This window comes from Lathamus discolor, chromosome 2 (genome assembly GCF_037157495.1).
Source record: "Lathamus discolor isolate bLatDis1 chromosome 2, bLatDis1.hap1, whole genome shotgun sequence".
Lineage (NCBI taxonomy): Eukaryota > Metazoa > Chordata > Aves > Psittaciformes > Psittacidae > Lathamus > Lathamus discolor.
The window spans coordinates 10,648,882-10,672,459 of NC_088885.1; the positions used below are offsets into that span (position 1 = coordinate 10,648,882).

Genomic DNA, 23,578 nt, shown 5'->3' on the forward strand with positions numbered 1-23,578 from the left:
CATGACTAGTGTCTGGGAATAGAAACCAACTTAGGTCGTCCTTTCCTGAAAGGAACCTCTATATGTGTATCATGTTAGAATGAATTGGGCAGCAGCTTTGAAATTCCTCTAAAAATCAGTTGAAATTGGAGTTTATTGGCACTAACCTGTTGTGACTCTTGGACTGAACTGGACATCCAGTGGTAACAGATCCAGGAGGCAAATTCACTTCCCTTTTCTCCTAATAATAATAAATAATCTCCTATTTGCTGGGTGCAAAACTCAGCTTGAGGCTTTGGGATAGCAGAATGCTCCTAAATTGAGCCAGCACCCAGGTGGGTTCTAATACGAATGAGCTCCCTGCTGAGGACTCATGGTGAACTCAAATTCGACTTTGTTGTTTGAGGTTTACTTGAACCAAAGCCTCACTGAGGTCCTTCAGTGTAGGTGTGGCAGAGGAGGAGGTTTCTGGGGCGTGTTGTTAAATACTAGTTTGCTCTGTAGTAGGGAGACGCTTTTTCACTTTTTTTTTTCTGGTTTTACTCAAAGTGTAGCCTAAACAATTCCTTATTTGACTTTTTTTTTTTCCAGGAGAGAGTTGCATTTTGAGAAGTCTTTCTAATGTGTTTCTGTATGCAGTAATGACAGGAGTTGCTCTTTGGTATGAAATAACATCAGGTTCCTAGCGGAAAATATTGAGATGCCAGAGTGGATTCTTGGTCCCAATCTATACATTTTATCAGGTCAGTGAATGAGATACTCACTGAGTATTTTCCAGGCTGTTGTTCAATAAGATAGCATTATTATGCAGCTTATAATTCAGGCAAAGGACATTCCCTTGCCTCTTGCCACTACACTCTAAATTTCTTCCGTTAGTACAGAGTAGCTGCAGTGCTGCCCTTAGCCAGAGTCTAAGCGTGTTTCTGTCTCCAGTGCTCTGGTATACTCCAGCACTGGTGTAAAGACACTGGCATGCCAGCAAAGCCACTCTGCATACCTCTTCCAGCTGAGTAATCTTGACTCCAAGGAGCAGCAGTGTACTTTTGTCAGTATGACTCTTGCTCTGACAGCACTATGCCTTTAGAGTAACGTGTTAGGAGTTGTCACCAGTATCCAAGTGCTGCATATCTTTACCTGTAACTCCTAACAATGCAGAGGCCAGTCCGCTCTTTACTTGCGCTTCGTTTCTGCTAATCACTGAGGTAGTTCATGGGGTTTAGTTAAGATGAGTGCAACTGGATTTTGTTGTTTGCTGCTTCAACATCCAGTTTCACAGTTCTCCCTTGGTGAGTTGTTCTAGCAAAACACGTAGCTTGTTCCTACAGTCTTAACACGGTGTAACAAAACCTCATGGCAGGACACATACCCCACTGGATCCACTAATTTTCCTGGAAGTTCTGAAAAGAAAGGAGGACCCGAGCAATGAAATTACGTAGATAACGTATTGACTGTCTGCCTTAATGCTTACAGTTCAGGCTTCATCAAACAGGAGCTTAGGGAGACAATGCTTTATCATGGCATGATGGATTCACCAGAGCACAAACAGATGCTCACGTACATGTCCCAGTACTATAAAGAGCTGGAAGGAAAGGTGCCCTTTCTTTCTGCCATGGGAGTTCTTACTCTGGACACATCCGTGATGTCTTTCCTCTGCATCAGGTGTGGGAGAAGGGAAGAAAAAAGAACATAGTGTTTCAAAACTGTTTCTGTTTGATACCAAAGTCCTAGAAGAAGGTACATGTTACTATTCCTAGTGCATAATTTATAAACAAACAAACTGAGAGAGGGGTTCTTTTTGTTTGCAACTCAGAGCTTTAAAAGCTGGGGTCCCAACAGCTTACTATGTGTCACTGGTTAATCTGTTTTACAGTCTTACAGGATATACCCAAAGCTAAATGCACGGTAACAGTGCAGTTATGCATGGTAATTCATTATGACCTTTTAAGAACTAATCCTTTGAGTTACTTTTCATTTGCTTGCAACCTTCCTACCCTGATGAGGGTTTACATGAGTAAATGGGAGATAGCTGCTTCATTCCACTTCAGCTCTGTTTAAAAGCCTCTGTCTCTGGAGCCATCGTGTGGTGATTTTCTTCATTACCACTCTTTTGCCCAACACAGTATTTGTTACTGAATGCATTTTACCAGTTTACCAATCATATGAGCAATTTTACAGGAACATGAAACTCTAGAAATTCTGTGTAATGTGTTTTAATTGTAATATTTGGTGTCCTTTGTGTTGCCTTCCAAGATATTAGTGATCTGTATATATCAGCTGTTGTTCTGGCTTGGTGTGTTTAGATTGTACTTCATTTCACAATCGGGGGATTAGATGTTGCACTTATTTATGATCTGAGAAATAAGTAATTAGAAGATACCAAATTATGTTTGAAATTAAGTTGATAACCATAGAAATCCAAGACTGCTCATCTTTTCTTCCAGTATCACATCACTGCTTTGTCTACACTATAGCAGGCACTCAAGGATACAGAGATGTCTCACTTGCTGCTATGGGTTTTGTTTGGGATTTTCAGTGTCCTTGGCAAAGGTGGATTCCTAAATTGTTTTGGAGGAATAGTTCTTCTGGCACTTTTAATGTACTTTGTATTATTTCTGTATGGTCCCACAGTCTTTGAGGGGAGCCAGCATCTCTGTTCTGTGCAGCACTCAGCCTGCTGTTTTTGCTCCAACAGTAAGAATGCCAAACCAGGAGTGCTGCAGTTGATGCCAGGCAGTGGAAAGTACTTGGATATTATATGAGAAATAAATAGGTAAGTTGTTAATATATTCATGTTTCTAATTTGCCTCCTACACTTTTGTGAAAGGCAAACTTATTTCTGGACACAGCTGTGTATATCCTTTACTTACTGTTGTTCTGGCTGACAAAATTTGCAGATCAATGACTTTGTCATTGTACCTGCAAGCTGTGAAGATGCTCAGAGGTAGTTTTGGGTGTTGCAACCACAGCTGTTTAGAGGTAGTTTTGGGTGTTGCAACCACAGCTGTTTAGAAGTATTACTCTTTGGTAGCTTAATGGCTAAATAGTGGTTTGTGTTTCAAACTTGTCCCCCTTACCTGATGATGCTTTCAGCAGACTTAAAGCAGTCTGCTGAAGTTATCTGGAGCCTGTCTGGAAATACTTCTGCAACCCAGTTCCTAAGTCCTGAAAACTGAACGTGGGCTTGGTCACAACAGTAATACACCAAAAAAACCACAATCATCGGTTGTTTGAGATAAGTTTGAGAAAAGACCTAGGAAAAAAACCCTTAAAGTCTTTTTTTGTTCAAGTGGAGGTTTTACAATAATGACAAAGCATGTAGTTGCAATGACATTCTTTATTTCAGGTTATTCTGCAAGCAAAGCAGCACAGGTCACCTCTTAGATAATTAACCTTGTACAGTAAGCGTGAACTAGACAGGGTTCTTGACCTGAAGGCTGTGGTTAAAGTTTTCCTGCAAGTTGTAGTTTTAGGAACTGCTCCACCATCCAGCTTGCTGCAGGCACTGCCTGTGTGTTCTTGTGTGGCGAAACCAATTCTGTAGGTATGTGTGGCTGTTTCTTTTCCACCAAGATTTAATATGGTAGTTTATTCTAGAGTAAAAACAAAGAAAGTGAATGTAACAGTACAACAGAACTGCTTGGAACTGTGACTGTGGGGCTGTGCACATGGTTCCCTATGAACACCACAGAAATTAAGATTGTTCCTACTGAAACTGTTGTAAAGAATTAAACACACACACACTCAAGCCTCCATTGTTCAGAAGCTTCTTCTGTCCATTTTTAAGATCCTCGCTTACGATGCCTTACATAAGACATTCCTCACTCAAAAAAATCTACCAAAAACCCCAAAAGCCAAAAGAACACAACCAACAACCCCAACCTAACCAAAGAAACCCAAAAGAATTAACAGTACCTGATAATGAGGCTGAGTGCATGATAAAGCAGCTCACTGTGGATGAGAAACGCCACAGGGCACAGCAGTTTTGGTAGGTACCAAAATCAAGGGGCTAGAAGGGTGAGTAGCATGAGTACTTGATAGTGTCTTTTTGCTGAGGTTCATTGCATCCATTTCCTGAAGCATCTGAGCTCTCAACACTGCTCTAGTGGTAGCAGTAGTAAAGGTGATGGATTTCTCTGGGCTTGCTGTAAACTATCATAGCACTTCCTAGTTATGTTGGTGGTAGTAATGCTGGTTAATTTTGGGGGCTGCTTTCTGAAACCACACTAGACATGATACTATAATTTGCAGTTTTCCTAGCACAGATACATCCTTAAATGCTGTTCAGGCATGTGGGAGAAACTCTTCAAAGGAAAAGTGTTCAAGGGAAAATGCTCTCAAAAAATGAGGCAGCTGATATGAACAGGAGCGAAGGAATATGGAAGGTTTAGTCAGTGTTAGATTGTCTTGCTAGCCAGACTAAAAGCATGTCAGGAGTGGGTGAGGATCCTTTGGTGTATCCCCTTCCATCCCCTGTGTCCTGTTGTAAGCTGTGGTGAAGTTGCTCATAGCTCTAAGGGAGAAAGGGTGATGTATCACACAAACCTCCTTACTACATATGGATGGATGGATGATAGGACAGACTCTCTGCTGATCTGCAGTCACTGCATTTCTGACTTTACAGAGATGAGGTTCACCAGAGTGAAATGTCACTCAGGCTGACCACAGCCTTTATGAAAATGAAACTCTACCATATAAATCTGGGTTTGGTTTCTGTTTGGTTTTGCTTGGTTGATTGCTTTTCCCCTACATTAGGAATGCACATTACAAGCCAGCATTGGCTATATCCACAAGAGCAACCTCTTTCATGGAGAGGGGAAGTGCAACCTCCTTTCTTCACACACATATAGCTGTCAAATGCACTCAGCAATAATAGCACAATTCATCTTAAGGAGTCTCACCTTCCTCTCTGTTACTAGCAATTTATTTATGGTTTAGGAAGGAGGAGAGGAGCAGAAGATGGTAGATATTTGGCGTGCCACATACCCTGCCAGAAACAGACTACAGTGAAAAGCAGTGTTTTGTAGGACAGGTAGGAGCACTGGAGTAACAAAATAGAGATAACAATAACAAGGACAATCGAAACCAAAATGTGTCTTACCAGGTATTTCGGTGGTTGACTCCTGGGTTGGTTCTTTGCTTGGGTCCACGCTTGGCTCAGGGGTAGGTTCAGTACTTGGCTCTCCGCTCAGCTCCCAAGTGGCCTGTTCACCTTCTTGCACTCCATTATTCCCAACTTGCTCCATGCCTTCCTCCTTGTATGGGTCTCTGCTGTAGTCCAGGGGCAGCTCTGTGCTTGGTTGTATGCTGGAATCTCTGCTTTGCTCCACACTTGTTGCCTCAAGCACAGGCGTGACAGGGGTACCTACAAATAAAATCGGAGGAATTCTCACGGATGAGGAGGATGGTTTGAAAAGCCAAGTTACTTCAAGGGCTATCTAAGAATATACATAGTTGCTTTTATGGATCAGAGAGACCAAGCAGGAGTTCGAGGGAGGGGGGGAATAAATCTGGGAATAATTACATTCTAGAACATGAATCTTATTTCAAGTTACAAAGATTGATTTGCCGGTATGGCTTTGACTCACCTTGTGCCTTTAGCAGATCAACCAGAATCAGTGCCAGCAGTGCTGAAAGAATTGTCATCTTCTTCAGCATGGCTGCCTAAACACCACGTTAAGCACGAGCGTTTGGAGCAAAGCTTGAAGTACACAGCAGACAGAAAGCCCTGGCTATTTAAAGGGAAGCTCATACCTCTGTGCACCTTCCTGAGAAGAATAAGTTGCGAAAACAGCATCCAAATGACATTCTCAAAATGAATTTAGGTCCTACCTCTCAGGGACTGTAATCAGTCAGTTCCTGCCCCTTGCTACAGGGTGAGATAACCTTTACCGCAAGCACTAAAGGACATTTGGGGTCAGAGAGGTGGGGAAGACTACCCCAGACTATGGTAGCATAGATAGTAGTGTCATTGCATGCCTCTGGCAATGCTAGTTGCTCAGGGCAATTGATCCTGTTGGCTTTGAATCAGGATCTTCAAAAATCCTTTGATACGACACTTGACAAACTGAACATGCCTCGCAGTAACAGGTGAAAGGTGAGGTGTGACTAAAAACTATGCAGCCGGCTTCTGTGTTGTAAGGAAATAACAACAGTGTGCAAGAGCTGGGATGTTTTGGTCTAAGGCTAGATGAGCATTTTGTTGGGAAGCCTTCCTTTGTCACTGTTGGAAACTTGTGTGCTTGTGCATGCATGTATCCAGCCTGTGACAGGCAGTATCTCAGCCCCAAAGCGATGGATGCATTTGAAAGGCTTGGACAGAACTGGATAAATACTCCAGAGAGGAGCCAGCTGCTTTGTGTGGCTTAATCAGCAAAGCACAATCCTTGTTCCAAGGACCGTTTCTGATGCAGAAAAGATGCTCTGTTTGCATGGATGCAGCCCCCAATGGCCTTCCCCATCACCACTAGCCAGGGAACTGAGCCACGGCAAGAGACTCTCAGGTTGTGGCAAATGTAACTGGCTTAGTTAGGTTTTGGGGTCTGGCAGGGGGGCAGTGGACCTCAGGTCTGTGTGTTCAACTCTGTGATGAAAACAGAACTGTGGGCCTGGTTCTTTTTGTTACATTCATATGACTGAGTGGTGTAATTGCTATAAGTAGCAATCCTGCAATAATTAGCAGAATTGGGTTAATGTCAAGTCAACGTAAAGAAATTCAGAATCTGGCTCTCAGGATTCCTCCCCCCACCCCCCGTTTCCCTGATTTCACTTGTTTAATATTGCATCAACTTAGTTTTTCAGCGCAGTGTTTCTTTCAAGTTGCTTTTACCTCTAGGGTTTGCCTGAGGCATTATTCCTCTAATCAAGCTTTTTATGGTGCAACAGAAGGGGTTTCTTTTTTTCTTGAGGTGCAAAAGAAAAACCGATGTCCACAAACACCTACAGATACGAGGCTGCTGCAGAGGGTTTCTCCTGTGTTACTGGTTTCAATTGAAGGTTGATGTGTAACATCTTTTCTGTTGTTTTTCAAATGTGAATGGAAGAATTTGCCACTGACTCACTTGTAAGAGGTAACGGCATGATGCACAGGTCAGAAACCTGAAGATAGCTATCTGCAATGAGCAACATTCCTCAGTATAGACTAAGAACTCCTGTTTTTCACTCTTGAAAGTGTTTTTCTAACACACAGTTGTTTTCATGAGGTGGTGAGCCTGCCAGTTGTGAAAAAAGAGCAAAGATAGAATCATAGAATGGTTTGGGTTGGAAAGGACCTTAAGATACCTAGTTCCAACCCCTCTCCATGGGCAGGGATGCCTCACACTGGACCACTGAGTTATTACTGTGCAAGGAGAGAGGAATTGTTGTGTTACTCCCTCAGTGGATCTCAAGTTTGTGTCTGAAGTATTTCTCTTCCCTTCTCACGAGGCTCACTGGGCAGAGTGGCTCATCTTGCTCTTCCCAGCTCTCTTCTGTTTGTGTCATTGTTTCTAACGTGTTTCTAACGAATGTAAGTGAATCTGAGCATTTTAAAGCAGAGTTGCAGGTTAGCTGTTTGTCCGGAGACAGAGTTACATTCACTTGTTTTTCACTGCTGTCTAAGAGTTGTTCAGGAGAAATCTCAAAGAGCAGTAACGAAGGTACAAATTTTGAGTAGGAGTTCTCACTATTTGGGCTTTTGTGTGGCTTGGATTTTCTGGTTTAGTTTTCTGTTGGTTTTGTTTAGAATCAGTACAGACCCTGTCACTATTCAACATCTTCAGTGATCTGAAGTAAATAGTTAACATTGCTGAAAGAACTAAAAAATGAAGATTCCTGAGGAATATGTAATGGTGAGGACAGAGGTGTGTTACAGCTTCATTGCATTTAGCTACATTCTTTTCAATAGACCCCAGTCAACAAGGCAAGTTACATGTACAGGTTAAAGGAATAAAAGCCATACTGAAGCAATGGAGGCTGCATCCTGGGAAACAACTCTTTTCTTCCCCAAGTTCCTGAATGTGGCCCTGAGTCCAGATGTTAACATCCATTATAGAATATAACTAAGCTAGAGAGGGTAAAGAAATAAACCCTAAACGTTTTTTGGTGGAAAAAATCCCTCTCTATGAAGGGAGAAATCCTTTCAGATGCCAAATTTGTGTATTTTATTAAAAAGAAGGAAAGAGGAGTGACTTATGGTTTGTAGTTTTACTGGGGGGGGAGGAGGAGAATGCAAGGTCCTAAAGCGGTCATTAATGGCATGGGCAGAGGCATAACCAGAGACTGGCTTGATGCCGAAACAAAATGATTTAGGTAGATTTAGGTAGAATGTTTTAGGTAGAAATCAGTGGACTATGATGGAGCTGAGTGGTATTAAAAAACCTGATGGATTAAAAAACCTCTAGGTATGATTATCAAATGGCTTCTCTTAGCCTTTTGTTCTCTTGACTCTCAGTTGTCCAGGTTATGTATTGATATTGGACTCCTAGGGAGAAGCAAATATGACTTTAATACTATGGGGATGGATCACCACTTCCTCTGTGGGGTGGTGGAAGATGGTTGGTCTCACCATTAAAATGCAGGAGGTGGCAGCACACCAGAGATATTTGTACAACCTGTCAATAAGCCGTGTACAGCTCACTCGTGTGCAGAAGCTGTGCAAGTGTCCACAGAACATCTTCAATCAGGAGAATAAGAGTGAATTCTGCTATACTGCATTAGAGTTTTGGAGGATATCTGACAGAAGCCTGGTCATGACTGAAACTGTTTGCTAATCCCTGGGGTAGGATAGGTTGTGATGATACTCTCTTATAACATCTCTGTGAAGGGACAACTTCTTTCTTTCTCTGTATCCGTTTAGTCCGGGTGCCTTGATTGATATGGAGACTCTCACCTGGAACTCCATTAGGTGTGAGACAGGCAGTTCTTCCTTCTTACACTTCTGTGCCTGTGCAGTGCCTGGAGGTGAATGCTGCTTCTGCATTTTAACAATCCAATGCTAGTATTTCAAACGTGCGTGCTGTGCAAGCAGGCACAGTGCTAAGAGGTTTTGATAGCAAGTAACTGAAGCAAGCTGCAATATGTAGCCTCCCTCACCTCCCAGTTGGGGCATGTAGTGCAAGGTATTTATTAAGTGTTTTCATGAAGTAAGAATACTGTGATAAAAGATACTAAAATAGTTTTAAAAGTTTACTTTCCTCCCCATCTGATGTTTGTTACATTTCTTTCAGCTCAAAGCAAGCAAGGGTGATGAAATGAAGTTCAGTGGAGCTAGGATCAAAGCAAGGGACGTTGTCAGGTGGTGCAGGAACTAGTTGTCAGAAGTTCACACAGGCTCAAGAGAAGACTGCAGGTAAAACTGATGGTAACTAAATACATGGAAGCAACATCCAGCCTGTGTGATCCTCAGGTGAAACATAGGATCATAGCATAAATCAGCCTGGAATGGATCTCGGGAGGTCTCTAGTCCAGTATCTCACAGAAAGCAGCATCACACTTAACTCACATCAGTTTAGTCAGAGCTTTATTCAGTCTGGTTTTGAAAGCCTCCAGGGACAGAGCCTGCACGACCTGTCCGGACAACCTGCTCCTGTGCTTGATAGTCCTCATGGTGAGCAGGTGTTTCCTTATATTCAGTCCAACCTTCCCTTGTTTAAACTTATGCCTGTTCTCTCTCATTCTTCCTCTGGCTACCACAGTCAAGCCTGGCTTTTGCAACCTTCATAAATAGATGGAAGGTGAGAGAGTATTAGTTAGAGATTGACATATTCTTTGTGTTTTATGTGCATATAGTATAAAAGACTTGTAAATTCTAACTTCTCTGGGCACCAGCTGATGGCCACCTTTGCAAACAGCACTAGGCTAGGTGGATCCTTGGTTGGACAGGGTTATGTTAAACATATTGACTAGTATCCTTTGTTGGACTAGTGTAGCAGGGAAAGCTGTGGATCCCAATTTGGGTATCTGAAATAGCTGCAGAACACTTAAAACTTAATGTAGCTGCAGAATCTTTTTAGGCAGAACAATTTTTAGCTTTGCAGTCTTACCAAAGGAGGTCAATTGGGAAATAGTTTAATTTACTGGAGACCTGTGAAATCAGATTGCACAACACAAGACAGAAACTCCTGTTTGGAAAACAAGCTATTTCTTTTTTGTTAGCAGCAAGGACCAGATTTTCTGGAAAGGTGAAGGGTGCTGACACTACTTCATTCTTCTCTTATGAGTTGAGGGTTCTAGGTGCCCTAAGGCATGTTATGTCAGATATAACTATTTATGCTCTGGGAAAAGGATTTGTGGTAGTGTCCCTTCTGGTACTTTATTTATATTTTGCTAAGAGTTTTCTTCCTTTTCATGGGGATTAGCTTGGGAGAAAAAGTCAGCGATTCTGTTTCTTCACAGTCAAATTTCCACAGAAAGAAGAGTTATGTAGACTGTACTTAGTGCTCAAGGTTCCAGCTGGCTTCATGGAGTGAATGATTTTTGTTGGTTTGGTTTGTTAATGAGGCACATCTTGACCTTCTCTGGAGAAGATGGGAAAAAAGACAGCCAGGATGTTTTTCATACAGCTATGGATAGGCTGAGTTACATATCAAAAGCTCTAAATATAACTGTTTGAAATCATGTTTTGTGATTCAGGCCTGACTTTCCTCCCTGAAGTCCAATGTAATATATAAAATTATGGCTGCCCCATCCCTGACAGTGTTCAAGGCCAGGTTGGATGGGGCTTGGAGCAACCTGCTGTAGTGGAAGGTGTCCCTGCCCATGGCAGGGGGTTGGAACTGGATGAGCTTTAAGGTCCCTTCCAACCCAAACCAGTCTGCTATTCTATGAAAATGGATGTGCAGTTTGTAGTGGTATTCTGCTGGGGAAAGGCAGGCAAATGGAATTAGTTGATGCATGGATTTGGTAGCATGTTTAGTAGGAGATGAAGGCTTAGGTATTTTTCCTGCTTTTATCAACATGATAATCTCCATGCTCCACTTTGTATTCTTCTTCCATGTCCTTTCATCTCTCAACAGCATCATGTCCTTTAGGTCTTTCCTTTCTGTATCTGTTTCTCCTGCCACTGTTTGCATGTTTGCCACTGTTCCATAAGACAGCTTTAGTCTCCCTTCAGGATGGAAGGAGCTCACCTGAACTTTGCCAGGATGGAGTGGATAAAAGTATTTTCTTATCTGTAAAACTTCAGTCTCTCAGCTTTCTGCCAGAGGGCAAAATGCTTACTCATAGATAACTTGACCCTACTCAACCCTTGAGATCTCTGGCTTACCAAGCAGCATATTTGACCCCATAATGTCATGGCTTCCCCATCGGCTTTGGGAGCCTTTCTGAAATGGAGTGCTTCGTGTAGGGAAGGATTTATGGAAAAACACATGCCATAGTGGCACAGATACTAGAGCTCACCTGCTCTGTAAGGGCTGTTCACTGTAGTACCCTAGTTCCTGCAGGTCATGAGAGAACAGGAGAGTGCTTATGCAAGGGCACTTCAGCTCTTCTGCAGGAGCCATGGAGAACACAGCTCAGTCAAATGTGAAAGCTGCAAAATGATGTTGTTTTCTTCTGTCAGTTGTTCAAAATGTTTCAAGATTCTCTTCATATTTTTGGGGGTTTTGTGTGACCCCCCAAAGTGTTGGCAATACAGCTACAGCAATGCTGCCTGCAGGAATAGCAGCCCCACTCATGAGAGGAAAAGCAGAGATGTTGCTCAGAAATACACTGTATGCTTTAAAAATGGCTTGTGACTAGCATAATAAAGTCATAGATTTTGTGTACAGGAGGATCTTTCTTGTATCACGAAAGTACACTCTATTATGAATTGTTTTCCCTGTTTTAGGAATCAGCATTACTAAAGCTAGTGGAAGTCGTGTTATCAACCTCAGTAAGAGCAGCTGTGAGGAGAGCTCCTGTTTTTTGCCTTTTTTAATCTTGGTGAGCAAAGCAGTAATCTTTCTCCCCTTCTAGTATGCTTCTCTTGAAGTAAATATCACACCAGTAAATTGGGTTCATCCAGCATTTTTGGTTCTTTTGAATACCTTTTTGGTAATTGCCTTTTCTCCAACTTGATAACATCATGTTTTCCATATCAACAGCACTTTATCACAGCAGCTGTTGGATCAAGCAAGAGCTTTCTTTAGTATCTTGATTATTCTTTTAGATGTGGACTTGGATATCCGTGGATCCTGCTCAGTTTTGGTATGGGCTGTTTATCTTTGTGAATGCAGGACTGGATGGGTTTGAAGGATGTTTAAACAGTCAGGGATAGCTCACACATATTCAGTACATGTTTTGTGAAACCTTGTCCATCCATAGTGAGCCCCTTGGAAGAACAGGGTTGCTTTGCCACTATTGGCACATGAGTGAATAACCTCATCAGGATATTCTGGTGAGATGCAGGTCATCCATCTTCAGATCACTGTCCTGATTTGTACTGAATTCCAAGAAAGATTTTTTCATTTAGGGGGAGGAGGGATGTTTCAGTAAAGAAGTCGATGACCATCATTTTGGGATGTTTACCAGAAAGGCCATGCTAACGCAATAGGTAAATCATGGGCTTGAAGAGTCTGTCTTGTGATAACGAACTAGAAGAGGCTGGCTTATTCAGCCGAACAAATTCAAGGCAGGAGGTGACCTGTTCTGCCACTCATGAACATGTCAGGGGGGTAAGTGCCATGGCTGAAGAGCTGATCTAGGTGTTGATACAGGGACAAAAGGCTTTATGCACATTTAGACTAGGAAAGGAAGACAATTTTGCAGAGCCTTCAGAGGGGAATAGTGAACAAAGAACAAATGCTTTTTAAGGTGAGACACAACAGGCGTATGAAAGGGAGTATGTGATCTGATGGGGGATAACCGGGAGCAAAAATTTGGATGCAAATACCTCTTCTGGCTTCCCCCCACCTGTCCTCTTCCCTGAGACAGAGCCATCTGGGCAAAAATTAATGTTGTAGACTTTCTTCCTCCTGTAATTTTTATTACTTACATCCTGTACTCCGATGATTTCTCTTTATCCTCGTTCTGCCCACAGAGGAAGAGAAATGGAGTTTTCACAGAGAGGGGATTACGTTTTACAGCCTGATCTCAACTCCAGTGACATCGAAAAGGTTTGTCTCTCTGAAGGGCCCTTCTTGTTCTCTGGTTGCCTTAGTTTCCCTACTGAACAGCAGGAGGCCAGGAATGAAAATAATGGGCAGGTTTGCACCATGGAGCAGCCTCGAGGTGGTTCATACTTCCAGGTAATGTGTTTTCCTCCACATCCCAACTGTCTTTATGCTCTGAGAATCTGATATTGAAGCTTCTCTTATGCTCATATTTTAGTCTGTGTTTATGCACTTACTTTTTAAATCCAGCATAAATTCATATGCTTCGAGTAGGTCTCCAGCAGATCCCTATGCACGACTTCTTGTTCCCACCCTCTAACTTTTACCTCTGACATTTATCTGGCCATGCAGTCAGACAAACCAGGGGAACTACTTTGCTGAAGAAGGATTCAGAACAAAAAGGTTGATTTCTGCTGGATTTGTTTTCCATCCTGGCTCACTGTGCAGCTGTGTGAATGCCCAAAGGGAAAGGATAGTAATGACTGCAGCAAGGCAGAGGTGTGGAGGATGGACTACGTTGTTCAGCAGCGATCTGGCTTTATCTTCTGACCTTAAAAGCAACTGAACAAGGCACACAAAGCAGAATGGATGCCAGAAATGGGAGCAGAGCTTGCCTTTCCCTTGTCAACAAAGGAGCTATTTGTAATGCAAGAGGCTGACTCCCACCTGGGAGACGGGAAACTCTGGTCCTACAGTGTGCTTGCTACTCAGTAGGTGAAGCTGTTGTAATTTGTGGCTAACCAGAAAGGCACTGTTAGCACGGCAGTCTGTGGAGAAAAGGTGTTAAGAGACTATATTAAGGAAGAAATACTGTTTGACTTAAAAGTCAGTGTCAGATGGTTGGTTAGGAGAGCTGTGCTTATCTGCTGCTTTTCCTGGGACTAGAAACTGAGCCCCTGTAATGCAATGTTTGCCTAACGCAGGTAGAAGTACTTGATCAGAAAATCCTGATGGATTCTGCTGTTTGTGTGGTACCGAAAGAGTTAAGAGGAAACTCTTTCTCTCTGCTCAGCCCAGCAGCATCCAGTTCAGCAGATAAAAGCACCCCTCAGCATGAACAGGCTGCGAAGTGTATTTGAAAATAAATTCTTTAATGCCAGTTGTCATTACGAATTTATTTTCAAATACGTTTTGCAGTTTGCTCCCGCTGAGAGCTCCTTTTATCTTGTAACTTGCAGACTGTGGGGCTGAACAAAATAGGTACCTTTCCTCTTAAATAAAGCGGCAAATATTGAAGCAAGATTCTATCTGTCACACATTATAATATTTATATGTATTTCTCATCAACCCCCAAGTCCCCAGGGACTCTCAGATTCGCACAAGGTCTCACAGTGCTGGGTTTGGCATCTGGGTATGTGATTGCTTTAATGGAAGACCGTGCTGTTTGCATTGGCTCTACTGACACTCCATTACACTTGGTCAGATGCACATAAAAGACAGTCTAAAGCTGTTTATACGGATGATACTTTAGGTAACACGATGAGTCAATGTGTCATGGCTCAGCGCTGACACTTGGGTTCAAACTTGGCTGCATCTGTTATGCTTTGTTAGCAACAAAGGATTAGGAGCTAAGTACCGTAGCTAGCTGTAGCTTGCGCTCAGAGGTGGGGTGTAGTTTGTGTGTTTCCCTGATTTCTACCTTTCTTTTGGACAGCATCAATTACTTGACATGCTTAAAACCCTGTGAATCCTGCCTGTGCTGGGAAATGATGAATCCCTTTTTTCTTCCTCTGAAGTACCAGGGGAAATGTGAAACTTCAGACATTTTCAACAGATTTGTAGAATAAATGAATAGTGAAGCCAACACAGAATCACAGAATGGTTTGGGTTGGAAAGGACCTTAAGATCGTCCGGTTCCAACCCCCTGCCATGGGCAAGGACAACTCACACTAGACCAGGTTGCCCAAGACTCTGTCCAACCTGGCCTTGAACACTGCCAGGAATGGGGCCCTGGCCAGTTGTGGGGAACTTCTTCATTTGCAGCACAGTAGTAAGAAAACAGTAGGGCTTTTAATTTGTTTGTTTAATTATTCTCTCAGAATCAAGAGCCATGTTCTTACAACACTGCGCAAATTTGCTCTGATCTTTCTCCTGGCAAAGCTAAGTAATAGGAATTTGGAATACAGCACAACTCTTCTCCTTCCACATTACTGTGACAATAGCAATTAAAAAATCATACAGTACTACCCCAACCTCCCCAGTCCTACAGGGCAATTCATTCCAAAGTTACAGCTGTCCAGTTCAGCAGAAGGGAAAAACATTTGTATTAACAGTGATGACATTAGTTGGAAGTTAGGAACTCTGCTTATAGTTCTTGGCTGTATTTTTCACAGTACTGGAAACGGTGGGGACCTCTTACCCCAAACATCGATTTCTGCACAAGCTTGAAGTAGCTGTGTTCCTGTGGATGCTTTTTAATGACCCCTTCTGTGACAGTTGTGGCTCTGCAGAGAGCACTGAGCTTGTTCCCAAGAAGCCCATGCTCTGTTCTGGGCTTCCCATCAAGTCTGCTGCTTGGCATTAAGCAGCTTGCTTGTTTTAACTTGTGCTTTTTACACACCTCGTGTCTTCAAATGCTGAGGGAACTCCAGGTCTTTAGAGTCTGGAGAAGAGACGGCTCAAGGGGGGACCTTACTGCTCTCTACAACTGCCTGACAGGAGGATGGAGCCAGGAGGGGGATGGTCTCTGCTCCCAGAGAACAAGTGATAGGACAAGAGGAAACAGCCTCAAGCTGCAGTAGGGGAAGTTTAGACTAGGATATTAGGAGAAATGTCTTCCCCAAAGGGTGCTCAGGCATTGGAACAGGCTGGCCAGGGCAGTGCTGGAGTCACCGTCCCTGGAAGTGTTCACACACCATGTAGACCAGGCCCTCAGTGACACGGGTTAGTGGTGGCCTTGGCAGTGCTGGGGTAAAGGTTTGACCTGATGATCTTAAAGGTCTTTTCTAACCCGGTTGATTCTATGATTGCTATTTGCTAATCTGCAGGGGGGAAAAAAGCTATGAAATAGTTGGAGTGGGTGAATGCTGTTTTGTGGGCAGGTTAGGAGGCAAAAGCCTGCCTACATCTGGAAGAGCAGTGTATGATTCTCTGCTAAAGGGGTGCACAGTGTTTGTCACATCCTCATTGCTAAATGTAAACTATTTACTTCAAATTGGATTATTACTCCATTTAAACAAAACAGGTAGTTGCATCCATTCTCTAAAACCAGAGAGATGCGACTCTTTTTCAGGCCACAAAGCACTATGTATTATTACTACCACTGTTTAATTTTCAGCAAAACTCTGACTTGTGCTTGCATTCCTAGCCTATTCTGAAATAATGAATTCCCCTCTGGCCACGACAGCAATCTGTAGCATACCCTTATGGATGCATTTGCTCTGGGGTATAAACCTCTGGCTGTATTAAAGGGAGATCTTCACTGAGGCAGGTTGTTCTTGTTTAAAAATGTAACTGACTCAGAGCCGCAGTTTCAGTTTCTAGCAGTCCCACCTGCTGTTCAGGAAGTGTCTGTTTGCAGAAGGAATTCCTATGGGGGAGGAAATTCCCCACAGATTAGGGAGGATTTTTCATGTAAGTCTATTTTGATTTGTATAAGAGACTAAAAGGTTATTTTTCATGTCACTGGAGAACTTCCAGCCAAATAGATATTTTTCTTCTCGAGCTGCTTAACTTGAAGGCATTCTTGTCCAGAAGTAGAGTTCCCAGGAATTATCACCACTGAGGCTATTTCTTACTGATGCTACTCTCCAAACCTCGTATTTAGTAAGCAAAGAAAAGGAATCACGAGCTAGAGCAAACCCTCACCAATGTGCTTGCAACATCTATTAACTTAAATATTCACATTTCAAACTAGAAACTTGGTGGCATCTGTAGCAGGCCTGTGGGGCAGGTGCAGTTGGATGTGCTGCCCAAAGCCCAGATCCCTCAGCATATGCAGCATGGGAGTGACTGCTGGGCCATGAGAGCACACAGAGGCTGTCTCCCTGGTTGGCTTTCTAGTTGAAAACATCTTTTCAATTGCACTGGAAAAACCCAACTGGTTTGGACTTCAGGGACTCTGCTTCAATTCAAGCCCGGAAGAGGGAGCCCTTCATCAAAATAAGGCTCTGAACTGGATCACGACCAAGATTCACAGAAGTTTCCACTTTCTCTTCCACCTGCTTATAAATCACTGGGTGGAATTTCTTGCCTGTCTGCCTAGTCTTTAAAGACTAACAGCTCGCAGTTTCTACTCTTAAACAATATCATTCAATAGCTGACATGCATGTGTGAGAGTTTTCTTAAAACTCTGACTGGACACATCAGATATGGAACTTGGTCTCTATAAAAGAAAGTCTTCCATTGCTCTGCAAAGCATACCCCCTTTTTGTCCTATGCTCAGTGTATCATACAGCATGTCCTGATTTTCGCTCGCAGCAAAACCTTCCTATGCTTTAAGGAAGCCTGCAGCTATCAACCTTGCTCTTGCTTGGCTGAAGCCAGTGAGGTTTGCTCTTGTCTTTGATAGGACAAGGAGCAGACCCTTTAGTATAACAGGAATTTCCCTCAGATCCACATGATGAATACTTTGCTCTGAGCAAGACCAACCTGAAGCCAAATGACCTTTTCAAATACTGTGTGTGCTCCTTGTAATGTCTTAGGTGCTCAATTTTTAACCTACCCATAACAGCCCCAAATGTCCAGAGGAGCTGATTGCCTTAGTTGCATAAATTTCCTGCTGCTGAGATTTTGGGGCTCAGCTGCTATTCGTTTGCAGATCTCTAGAGTTTACTGCGTGTTCTATCATCCTGGGTATACTGGACAAGTTAGAGTAGGTTTGGGGTCCATCCCTCTGGTAACCAACTAAGAATCCTCTGTCCCTTCCTTTCCCCATGGAAATATCAAGGATAATCTGCCTTCTAGTAGCTTGTTTACTTGATGGGGTCTCAGATTTTGGGTATGAGTTTCATATGCCTTCTGCCTGTTTAGTCAGCTGAAAGAAAAAGGCAACCAAAACTAAGGCAAACATATCCTCAATTTCTTATTTAAAATGTCTCTCTTCTGTCCTTTCTGACCCTTTCCACTGCCTCCCATAGTTCAGGATAAAATCCAGTCTTCAAAATGCCTTTGGTTTGTAAACATCAAGGTATAGCTGAGTTGTACAGTTCTCCCACATTACTACAGCGCTCCTCCAAACTCAACTCCAGTGCGATTCACAGGCCTGAGTTTTGCTTAGGAACTAAATCCCTTTAGCTTCCTTGAATGCTTCTGGGAGAAGATGTGACACTGATGCTGCCTGGGAACAGGATTTGAGAAGGCAGCACCAAAAAATGCTTGGTATTAGGCAGGAGCAAAAAGATCCATGACTGGATTCAGTGGCTAAACTGCCTGTTAAAGAGACCCTGGGTGACTTTGCCCTTTCTTCCGTCTCTTTGTGTTCTTATCGGTTATGTGTTTGAGCAAAGCATTCAGCTTTTCATATACTTTCCCAGGGCTGTTACTCTACTTATCTGGACTACATCCTCATCTTAATTTGTCCCTTGATGTACAGTTGAATTAATACAGCTCAACATTGAATAGTCACTCTAGTCATAACTTTGAAGTGGATTTATTGAGATAGTATACATTATATGGAAAAGTCTAATCAGAAAAAGTAAGGAATAGGCTAGGTTCCCAGAAATTAAGCTTTCAATATAACTGTTATCCTGTATCATACCTATGAGGTGAATGATGGCTGCCAGTGTTTTATGCTTATACACAGTGGCTTGCTTGTGCTGTCTTGAAGAAGACAGTAATGTAAACATATATATACATGTGTTTCCTTGTGCCTGCATTTTACTCCTGAGCTGTATGCTGTGATCATCCAGTTCAGATAAGTCTTTAGAGTGTATTTTGAGGCTGGCAGGCACTGTGACTAACTGGGTAAGTTATGGCCATCCTGAGGTCTGTATGTTATCGGTGGGAAGGCAGAAGCGGACAGGTTACTTCCCTTCCTGTTCCCCTGCCAAAACACAGGGTGAGACAGATTGCTTTCCCCTTGGGTCTGAGGGCTGGAAGGTGAGATCAGGCTGCCAGATTTCTTTCTGTTGAAAGGTGAAAGTGTATTGGTAACTTAGATCCCTTCCTGCTGCTGGAAGGAGAGCTTGACGGGGAACACCAGCACCGTGAACCTGCTGGGTAAGTTTGCTGCCAGCCAGGAGGCAGACAGGCAGTGGACAATGTGATGGTTTACAACCCAGGCCACAAGCAGTGTAATACAAAAGGCCCCAGATCCAGTATTTTCACACTGAGGATTGCTTGTTTAGGGATTTTTATTTTTATTTTTTTAATAAAACACAGTGTAATTAAAACCAAAATAAAGCAAACTAAATCAAATCAGTTCTATAACAGAGCTCATGGGCTCTGTAGTTAATGCCCTTAAAGTAACACAGTAATAAATGAAAAAGTCTCCTACTGCCCAAAGACAACCAGTTAACTTCCTTTTATGAAACTATAGGTCTTTTTATTAGGCTACAAAACTGTTTCAAACAAATGGAAACCAAATGTGTAAAAAACGTGTTTTTCTTTAAACCAAACCAGCGTAAGCCACCGGGCTCTTCACGTGAAGCTCTGCCTCAGTCTCTCCTACAGGCTTGTGCTTTTGAGAGTGAATACAGGGCTCATCTATTGAGCAGAGCTCTGCAGCTGCTGCTAGATAGAGGATCTATACAGTAACTGTAACAGAGATATTAAGCAGCCATTCAGGATGGAACTATTCAGAGTAGCGAACCCCAAGACTTGCAAAGCATTATGCAATCATATTGGCACATGTTGTGTTCTCCATCCCAAAAGAGTTGCTACTATGGAGACAGGCTATTTTAATCTTCACATGCAAAAGCTTTCGATGTGTACTGCACCTATGCCCTGCCTTGTAATACTGTTCATTCTAGTGCTAAATGGATGAGATGACAAACCAGCCCCACTATAAATCAGTGCATCTCCTATTGAGATCTATAAGAATTGCACTTGCTTACACCAGGGCTGAATTTTTGCCTGTAAATTACAAACAGTTCCACTGTGGATGGAAAATATATTAACCTTCTGTGAACATAAAATTCGGTGTTTCATCTGTAGGGTTTTGCTTTTCAGTGATTACTTCCTAACTGGAGAACAACTGCATTTCGAGCAGGAAATGTTTTAGCAACAGATCTTTGTGTACTGCCTGAACATGCTCATGTCTTGGCCTTGGTGAAAACAATTCATGTGTAATGATCGCAGTCTGGGCACTTTGGTCTTGAATTCTGATAAACTCCTTGTAAAGTCTAAAAGCCAGGCTGTTTTGGTCAAGAGAGCAGTAAATGAGAATGCAGTAAGGCATGTTATTACACGGAGCAAACCTTAATAAGCAAAAAAGTAAGTCCAGCTCTGGGGCCCAAAACACTAGAGGGACATGGAGCTGTTGGAGTGAGTCCAGAGGAGGCCACAGAGATGCTGCTAGGGCTCGCGCAGCTCTGCTCTGGAGCCAGGCTGAGAGAGCTGGGCTGGTTCAGCCTGGGGAAGAGAAGGCTCCTTAAGGGGAGAACTTATAACAGTCTTCCAATACCCAAAGGGGCCAATGAAAAATCTGGAGAGGGACTTTTCTCAAGGGCCTGTAGGGACAGGACAAGGGGAATGGCTTTAACCTGACAGAGGGGAGACTGAGATGAGCTCCTAGGCAGTTCTTCCCTGTGAGGGTGCTGAGGCGCTGGCACAGGGTGCCCAGAGAAGCTGTGGCTGCCCCATCCCTGGCAGTGTTCAAGGCCAGCTTGGACACAGGGGCTTGGAGCAAGCTGCTCTAGTGGAAGGTGTCCCTGCCTGTGGTGGGGACTGGAACTGGATGAGCTTTAAGGTCCCTTCCAACCCAAACCATTCTGTGGTTCTGTGGAAATATATGGGTTGTTTTATTTCATGCATTGGTGAGTCTTGACTGGTGAGTGACAGAGTCTTCCCATTAAGTACTACCTCGTTTGGCTCATATTTCAGTCAAAGACTAAATCCCTACTCTTGTGTTTGTCTTACCATCAGATAATACCTGATGCCATGACCCACTAAGACCCATAGGTTGTTGTTCACCCCTGTGACATGAAAGAGAGTCAGGCTCCTGAATGTTCTTGATGCCTTTGTGCCGCACTGGATTTAGGAACTGGCATGTGTTAAGCTACCTGCTTTTACATTTCTGTCTATGCCACTGCTGCCTGTGAAATTTTTGCTCCCTACGGGCTCCACAGGGAGAGAGCTCTTGGAGGGTGAATAGCCAAATGGGTCTAGGACATGGCAATTCCAGAGGAAAACATCTCATTCATTACAGATGTTGGGTAAGAGTCACACAGCACATGAAAAGTCCACAGAAGCTTTTGGGGGTTTTTTGGGTCCCCTTCTCCTATACTGGTACTCACTTTATATGTATGTGTAAACAAGCTTTATGGAGTCCATGGCAAAAGTAAGTTAACACACAGAAGATAATGTACTCTGTCTTAAAAATGAAAGGAATTAGAGAACATGATACTGCATTTGAGCAAAACACCCTGTGATCCTGCAGTTAAATTGTGTAGAACAACAAATATCTGTCAGAGGATGCACACAGATCCTTTATTTGAAATGTTTTCTGAATGTTAAGTGTTTAATTGCGGACTCTCTCAAGGCAGTTGCTTCTTAAAGGAGTACGGATTATATATTCCTCCTAGTTTTCTATGGAATGATGTATGACATTTGGTCAAATGCATTGTGCTCTCAGGATAAATTATAAAGCACTTAAATATATTTCATCACACATTATACTCCATCTTCAGGCAAAAATGTGTTTTGTCAAAATATTGATTTGTATTATCAGGGCACGTTGTATAAAATCCAAGAGTGAATTTCATTTTAGGGAACTGTGCAATTTGTCTAACCATTCCAAGGAAAAGGACATCAAATACATATGAGCAATTGTGTTGGTGAAATGAATTTTAATCATGTTTATCATCCTTCCAGATACACTGTACAATGGCATTTGATAAATTTCACTCCCTAGACCCTAGTCTGATGGCTGATGAGATAGGAATGTTACAATGTCCCAGTGGCATCGAGCTGGATTCCTGCTCTTAATAGGGTGCTGATAATATAGACACTGGTAATTTATCTGTTACTTAAGAAGAAATTAAATCTGATTCCACGAAAGGAGGAAAACCAAATAAATGAATATAGGTGAGAATTAATGTTGACATAGCCTGTACTATGTAATTGGTGTCTAGAGGTTTTAAGGACTAAATGGAAATATTTGAAGGATTGTCTTTTTCTCTCAACCTTGTGGTTAAAACTTGAGAGTCATGAAACACAGAGTCTCTTTCTGGTTTTTTTTCCTTTTTATTTAACTTGCCTGCAGATGTTCTACATGACCTTGAGAGAGCTGGATGGGGCTGATTCTGCACTGGAAGGCAATGGACCATATTCTACAAAGAGATGAAGACTGAAACTGCATCCTTCCTGTGCCTCCTGTCTCTTCACTTGTAACAAGAGGCTGACAGTGTGTGCCTTCCTCCTCGGGGTGCAGCAAAGCTAAATCACATGATATTTGCAATGATTCTACTGTCAGGAACCGTGGGCTGCTTCTGCTTGAATCTGTGGAGACTCCCAAGAGCAAAGGCTTTGCTCTGCTTGTGGATTACCCAGCAGAGGGCAACATCACTCTCACGTATGAAAACTGCATCCCCTGCTTGAGCCAAAATCTGCCAAATGCAAGAGGAATCTTTTCCTTGGCCTTCATAGCTCTTTATAAATGCAGATTTTTACTGTTTTTCAATAGTAGCCTTGCAACGAAACAGCAGTGTGTGAGCACTCCCATGGCACTGTTAGCAGCTAGCCTTAGGAAAAAAAGCTTCAAAACCTTCCAGTGCTGGCCAGAAACACAACAGTCATTTTTATTTTGTTAGTGGTTGATACAGTGCTAATATCCACAACAGCAGTGACTGTGTGGTGCTTTGAGTGCTGTATGGCTTTGGTTAACTTTTATAATTCTTATCTATTTATTTCATAGTTGACCTAAGGGTGTTTGAGGTGCATGTCCCAGGACCTGGAAAAGAAAGAGATCAGGTGGATCCTGACCTCATGGAAGTCAATGGCAGCAATTTTCTTTCATTTTCATGGGATCAGAACTGCTCCTGATCTTTCCCTTGAAGCCCATGGCTGTCAAGGTCCTTCTGAATGGACCTGTATTGTGGTCTTTAGGCTCTTGCCCTTGACTTATGGATGGACCTTGGAACTGGCTGATGACTTTGCCTCATCTGAGGCTGTTGATGGGATTCACTGCTATGACCACCTGGCTCTGCCCCGTGGTCAGACCCTGCAGGACTGTACCCTGTCAGTGAAGGCACAGCTTGTGCTGGGTCACCTGTGGGTCATGGCACAGCCCTGCTCCTGCTGCTCCCTGACACTGCTCCTGCAGAGACTGAATTTATGCCATGTGAGAAATCCCCAAGGAGAAATTCAAACCAAATGATTTAGAGCGATCGAAGTGAACAAGGGGGTTATAATAAATCTTTGCAGGATCC

General features: G+C 42.9%; 1 long non-coding RNA gene across 1 annotated transcript; it reads left to right on the top strand.

The window, feature by feature from the left end:
* Positions 1-536: 536 nt before the first annotated feature.
* On the top strand, positions 537-23,146 carry LOC136007662 (uncharacterized). The gene is made up of 3 exons (XR_010609792.1): positions 537-722; positions 2,672-2,749; positions 22,414-23,146. It is a non-coding gene; the product is annotated as an uncharacterized LOC136007662 (long non-coding RNA).
* The last annotated feature ends 432 nt before the right edge of the window (positions 23,147-23,578 follow it).